A 6,000-nucleotide genomic window follows, 5' to 3' on the forward strand; every position below is an offset into this window, starting at 1 on the left:
GGGAAGCCCAGGGTAACAATTTAAAAACATGTTTCCAGTTCCCTTCCCTCAAAGAATCAATTTAGTTATGTAAAAATGCAAAAGATTAACAAAATCACCTTAATATTATGATTAACTGATACCTGTCATGCTGGATTGTTATATTATAACTTAAGAACACTTCACCAGCTTCCCAAATCAAATCTGTAGTTTCCCTTTTTATTGTATTTAAAAAAGAAATCTTGGTATGAGAAGCCTGAAAGAAAACTTTCAATGTGCACCAAACACATTTCTAGCTTTTATTCTCCATTGCTATTTGCAGTTACCCAGAGAGGGAAAGTACTGTAAGAAAAATACCACCCAGAAAGATCTCACTCAGGTCACAATTCACATAATTTTTCCTAAGATGCTCAACTGTGACAAGCAAAAGCCAATTCAAAGATAGATCTTTGGGGCACCCTCTGGTGGCTGAGAAGAGTCAGGAGCTGTGTCCAGACTCAGAAGGCCAGTGAGCTTTGAGGCTTTTTAAAGTGGCCATTACTAAATTTTTCCATTCACCATTGAAAGTGTATCCAGATCAGGAAAGCAGGAGGGAGTGGAAAGAATTTGGAATCACAAGACTTGGATCTGAGTCAGAGCTCTGTCACTTACCAGTTTTGTGAACCTATGTCTAGCTGGTCAGTTTCCACAGAGCTGAAGTTCAATCTGGCATTTCTCATTGGAGATAAGAGGCAATGTCAAAACTAGAGGGGTATATGATTCCATTGTCCAGGAAAGGCCACTCTATAGAGACAGAAAGTAGATTAGTGGTTGCCTGGGGTTGGGGATGGGAGTGGGGATTAATTGTAAATGGACAGAAAAGGTCTTAGTGGGGTGATGGAATGTCCTAAAACTGGATTGTGGTGATAGTAGCACACACAGTAAATTTACTAAAAACCATTGCAATGTATATTAAAAATGAGTGAATTTTGTGGCCTGTAAATTATACCTCAATAAAGGTGTTTTTAAAAAAACAACAGGAGGGAAAAGCAGAGTGGATAACTCGTAAATGTAGGTACAGAGCTAGGAAGTCTGGGAAACTGGGTAGAAGGAAAGGTGAATGTGGAGCTCGGATGGGGGTGAGCAGGAACAATGCCTAGGACAGCTGCTGCAGTTTGGAACTTATTTTGTCCACTTTCCGTTGTCCATAGCTCGTGCCTAGGTGGGTGGCCTGAGGTCCGCAGTCTAGAGGCAGAAAGGACACTGCTTCCCGGCTCAGATTCCTATTGCAGGTAGAGGCAGGGCTTCCATGAACTCCAAACGGAAAGTCTGACCATTCAGGGGCATTTCTGATGGAGGGAAGACCATTAAAACAGACAACTTGATGCAGTTGCGTGAAAACGACCATTTGGAAATATAAAGACTGTGTTTTCTTCCTAGCTTTTCTCCATCATAGGTAATTCAGTACGGTTGGGGAATAAGATGAGATTAAGGAATGGGCTGGGGAGAGAATGTCTATTTTTTACATTACTTACTAATAGAAAACTTGAAAGTGTAAGGATTTACAAAATTACCAGAAGAAAGTTCAGGAGAATATCTATGTAGAGTTGGGTAGAGAGAAATTTGTTAGGAATAACGCCCAAACCAGAACTCTGAAAGAGGTGATAAATGGATTTGGTTAGTTTAATAAAATAAAATAAGAAGAGAAAGAAAAAGGAAAAGAAAAAATAAGACACAGATGACATACTAGCAAATAACGTTATATTATACGTACCAAACAGGTACATATCCTCAATGTAACTGACACAAACCAGAGAGAAACGGACAAAGGATGGGTACAGATAATTCACGAGAGGAAAAATAAATGAAGAGATACAATCTGTCAACATCTGAAACAGCATTTAACCTGGCTACTTACTAATAAATGTTATTAAGAAAACAATGAGCTATTTATCACCTATGAGATTAGCAAAGATTAAGAAGATCGATGTTGATTATCTTCAGTGCTCTGGTAAATTGGTACAGCGTTCTGGGGAGTAATTTGGCACTACACTTCAAATGCAAATATGGATACCTTTTGGCCCATTCCATTTTTGGGAATTACTTTATGTCAATTAGACATGTGTGAAAAGATATATACATTAGGATGTTCATGACTGAGGTACTCATAACAGCAAAAAAATAGAAAGGTTCTCAAACGCCCTTCAACAGGGATTTCGTTAGTATTGTACATCTATTCAATGCAATATATGCAGTAATTAAAAATGAATGTGATCTATATTTGGGGTCATGGAGGAAATGTTTACATTGTGTTGCTAAATAAAAAATATCAGGGTCATAATAGCATAGATGATATGATTACATTTTTGTTTAAAATAATAGTGTGTGTGCCTGGGTGATGGATGTGAAGCGGCACCACCCAGATGCCCCTTCAAAAGAGGACTTGTTGCTGTCAGCGCGGTCAGGAACTGACCCAGCTGCAGGGCTACCTCTCCCAATGTCCTGCTCTCCCGAGCAGGGAGGGTGGGTACTTCCTGATGGAGGTAAGGGTATAAGGCCGGTCATTTTAACTCAACAGAGAGCAATTCTGCTGGGCCATTTTCACCCCAGAGCTTCCTGTCTGGTGAGCCAAGGTTGCAACACATCTCAAGTTCTCTCTCTACCTGTTTCTGCTTTCATCCCCTTCTTTCCACAGGTGTTGACCCCAAGGACAGTTCTTAAGAAATGTCCTGCACAATAAACTCCATCTCAGAATCTGCTTCCCAGAAAACCCAAACCAGTGATTTTTATACCTATCCAGTGAACAAATTCTGGAAAAAATATTCAAGTATTTTGTGCTGGATGGTTTGTAATGTCATTATTTTGGCATTGTCTGATTCTTTTAAAATGGGTATTTGTTATTTTTGTCATTAGATGAAGATAATACAGCAGTTTTTCATTCTGGAAAAGAAAAAGAAAAATTAGTAGCTTGGTGCTATTCTGGTTAAGATGACCAAATCTAAGTATCCACATCGAAATGGCAGCATCTCAGCCACCTGGTGTGCAGCCTTCTGAACGGGGAGCCGAGCTGTTCTGAACACCTTCTGGCCCACACCCTTCCTACTGCTCTAGGTCTTGGTTCTGGTAGGAGTTTTGGCATGTCTTCCACCAGGTTGTCGGAACATTGTTGAGGTTGCCTATGAAGTATAAGATGCAATTTGGGAGGGACTGTGGGGAGCCACTGAAGGTGATGTGCACCCACATGGATAGGAGTAGATGTACACAGAACGCCCCATGCTGATAAACTCTCAAGCCTCCAGGGAGTGTCTCCTTTTTCATCATGAGCAGGTGGAACATGTGTGCTGGGAAGGGAGCCAAATGGTATCTGCCACCCAGATTCCTTAGCTTAGAGCCTTGAACTGTTTGGCAAATACCTCATACTGCCTATACCAGAAGAATCTGTCTCCTAGTTTCCCTCTGAGTGTCTTGTGGCCTTTCCAGATTTGGGCCATATCTTGTGGCCATGTTGAAGAATGTAGGGAAACTACAGGGTTAAAAGCCATTGCTGCTGAGAATAAAGTATTTTGCTTGGCTCACACAGTCTTAGGAAATAGTGAATTAGCTATCAATTGTAGCAGAGATCATGAGTTGTTCCCGCAAATCCATTCTCCCCTAAATACAAAACCCAAGTTTTGCTGGCACATGGCTATCCAGCAAAAGACTACATTGCACAGGCTCCCTTGCAGCGAGATGTGATTAAATGAGTAAACTGTTGCCCATAGGATGTGAGCAGAATAAAAGTTCCAGGTCACATCCTTAAAGGAAGCACTTCCTCGTCTCCTGCTTCCTGCTAGCCAGGATACAGGTCCAGCAGATACAGTGGTGAACCATATCCCATATGGACCAGGGCAAGACCTGGATGAATAGGCCACAAGAGAGAAACAGCTTTGGTCCCTGCTACAATGAAACTCCAGAACCTCATAGCATCCCTTGACCACTTACTCTTGTACTGATACATAAGAGAGAAATACACTTTTTATTTAAGCCTCTGAATTTTTGGAAGGGGGAAATGCAAAAACCAGTCATTGTTTTTATATTATACTTTTATAACCCCATCATAGTGTTTATTATACTAATGTAATTACTTGTTTACTTCTCTGTCTCCTTCTCTAGATTCTTTCTTTCTGAGCTACTAGCATAGAAGTGGCATTCCCTAAATGTTTTCTAAATGCATGAGCAATTGAATGCTGAGGAAAATCTGTGGAAAAGCAAAGCTGGAGAACTAAGTACAAACTTTAATTTCACAATTTCATGTAACCGAAGTTTCTCCAGGCCTCTCTAGCCTGGGGGGACAACTAGAATCCCATCAACACATGGGGACAAAAATTATGACTGCATAAGTCCTCACAGCTGTCCCTTCCTTACCCCTGGAGGAACATTCTAGTGTTTCCTGCTTAGCATTCTACCACATCATCCCGATCCTGATAAAAATTCACACCCGTCTTTCAGATCAGATTAATCCGTGCGAGGAGCACCACTGAGAGGGAAGTTTTATCTCAGAAAAGGCTGAGAAAGGGAAGAGGGGAGCAGGAGGCCTGAGTGAGAGAGTGGGAGCTGGGGAGGAAGGGGAAAGGAGATTCAGTGAGTGAGGCTGCAGACTGTAAACTGCATTTCCTTTTTTTTTTGCGGTACGCGGGCCTCTCACTGTTGTGGCCTCTCCCGTTGCGGAGCACAGGCTCCGGACGCGCAGGCTCAGCGGCCATGGCTCACGGGCCCAGCCGCTCCACAGCATGTGGGATCTTCCCGGACCGGGGCACCAACCCGTGTCCCCTGCATCGGCAGGCAGACTCTCAACCACTGCGCCACCAGGGAAGCCCTGCATTTCCTTTTGAATGTCACTTGAGAGATACCAGTAAAGACCAGAATTAATGTGCTTTTGATGGCTGGTCTCTGCTCTCTGACAACAGCATAGAAGACAGGGCAGGACACTGGGGTTTTTTCCCCAACAACATTAACAGCTCCAGTTTCACTGGCTTTTAGCCCATCTCTTCATGAAGGGCCTCAGCCTGTTCCCTAGTTCACAATTTTTTTCTGAGAGTGCTAGATGTTGTCTCTCTTGTAGCCAAGAATTCCAACCGTCATTGTGATGCTGGCTGTTCATGAAGTCACAGGAAGGCAACCCGTATCCTCTGTGACTGCCACAGCTATCCCCGGGAAAGCCCACGGCATGGTCTTCACATGCTCCAAACACCTTCTGTCCTGGTCCCCTGGTCTTTGAGATTAACCAAGGAACTGGTGTCTGAGTTACAAGTCCTTCTCATCTTAATTTTTCTCCCAGATGCATACGAAAAAATGAAAAGTTCCTGGAATTCCCTTGTGGTCCACTGGTTAGGGCTCCACACTTCCAACTGCAGGGGGCACAGGTTCGATCCTTGGTCCAGGAGCTAAGATCCCATATGCTGTGTGGTGCAGCCAAAAAAAAAAAAATTGTTTTTTAAAGTTCTTCCTTTCTTCTTCAGCCAAAAAAACCATCATGCAATTCAAACTCTTGTGGTCCTAGCCCCCAGTGCAAAACACATGTCAGAATCAAGCTGCCTCAGGCCTGGACCTGGCATTAATCAAACTAACTTGCGGCACAATGCAACGAGTTTGAGGCCCTCGCCAGCTCTTCAGTCATGGACTGAACACCTGGAAGGTAACACACTGGAGCTGTGGTGCAGGGCAGGCGGGCAAACCCCAGCTGCCAATACTGGGACCCCTGGGGTCCACGTGCATCGGGAGGAGGGATGACATAACTACTAGTGTAATTCCTCAGTCTGCTGGACTCATAGTACAAAGATAGAGCTGAAAGTGGTTTCTGAGCTTTATTAAGCGTTATTATGTAAATAAGCCAGAAACCTCCAGCCAGATGACTGAATTTCAAATATTCAGGAAACTGAGTTGATTATAAACAAGACTACTGACTTACAAAAATGCACTTTGTTCTTGATGTTTGACAAATATAATTTTGCTCCAGTTGTTTAAGACACAGCTTCTCACGGTTGGTGAGGAAACAAATCTGCT

The sequence above is a fragment of the Tursiops truncatus genome, chromosome 12 (genome assembly GCF_011762595.2).
Source record: "Tursiops truncatus isolate mTurTru1 chromosome 12, mTurTru1.mat.Y, whole genome shotgun sequence".
Classification (NCBI taxonomy): domain Eukaryota; kingdom Metazoa; phylum Chordata; class Mammalia; order Artiodactyla; family Delphinidae; genus Tursiops; species Tursiops truncatus.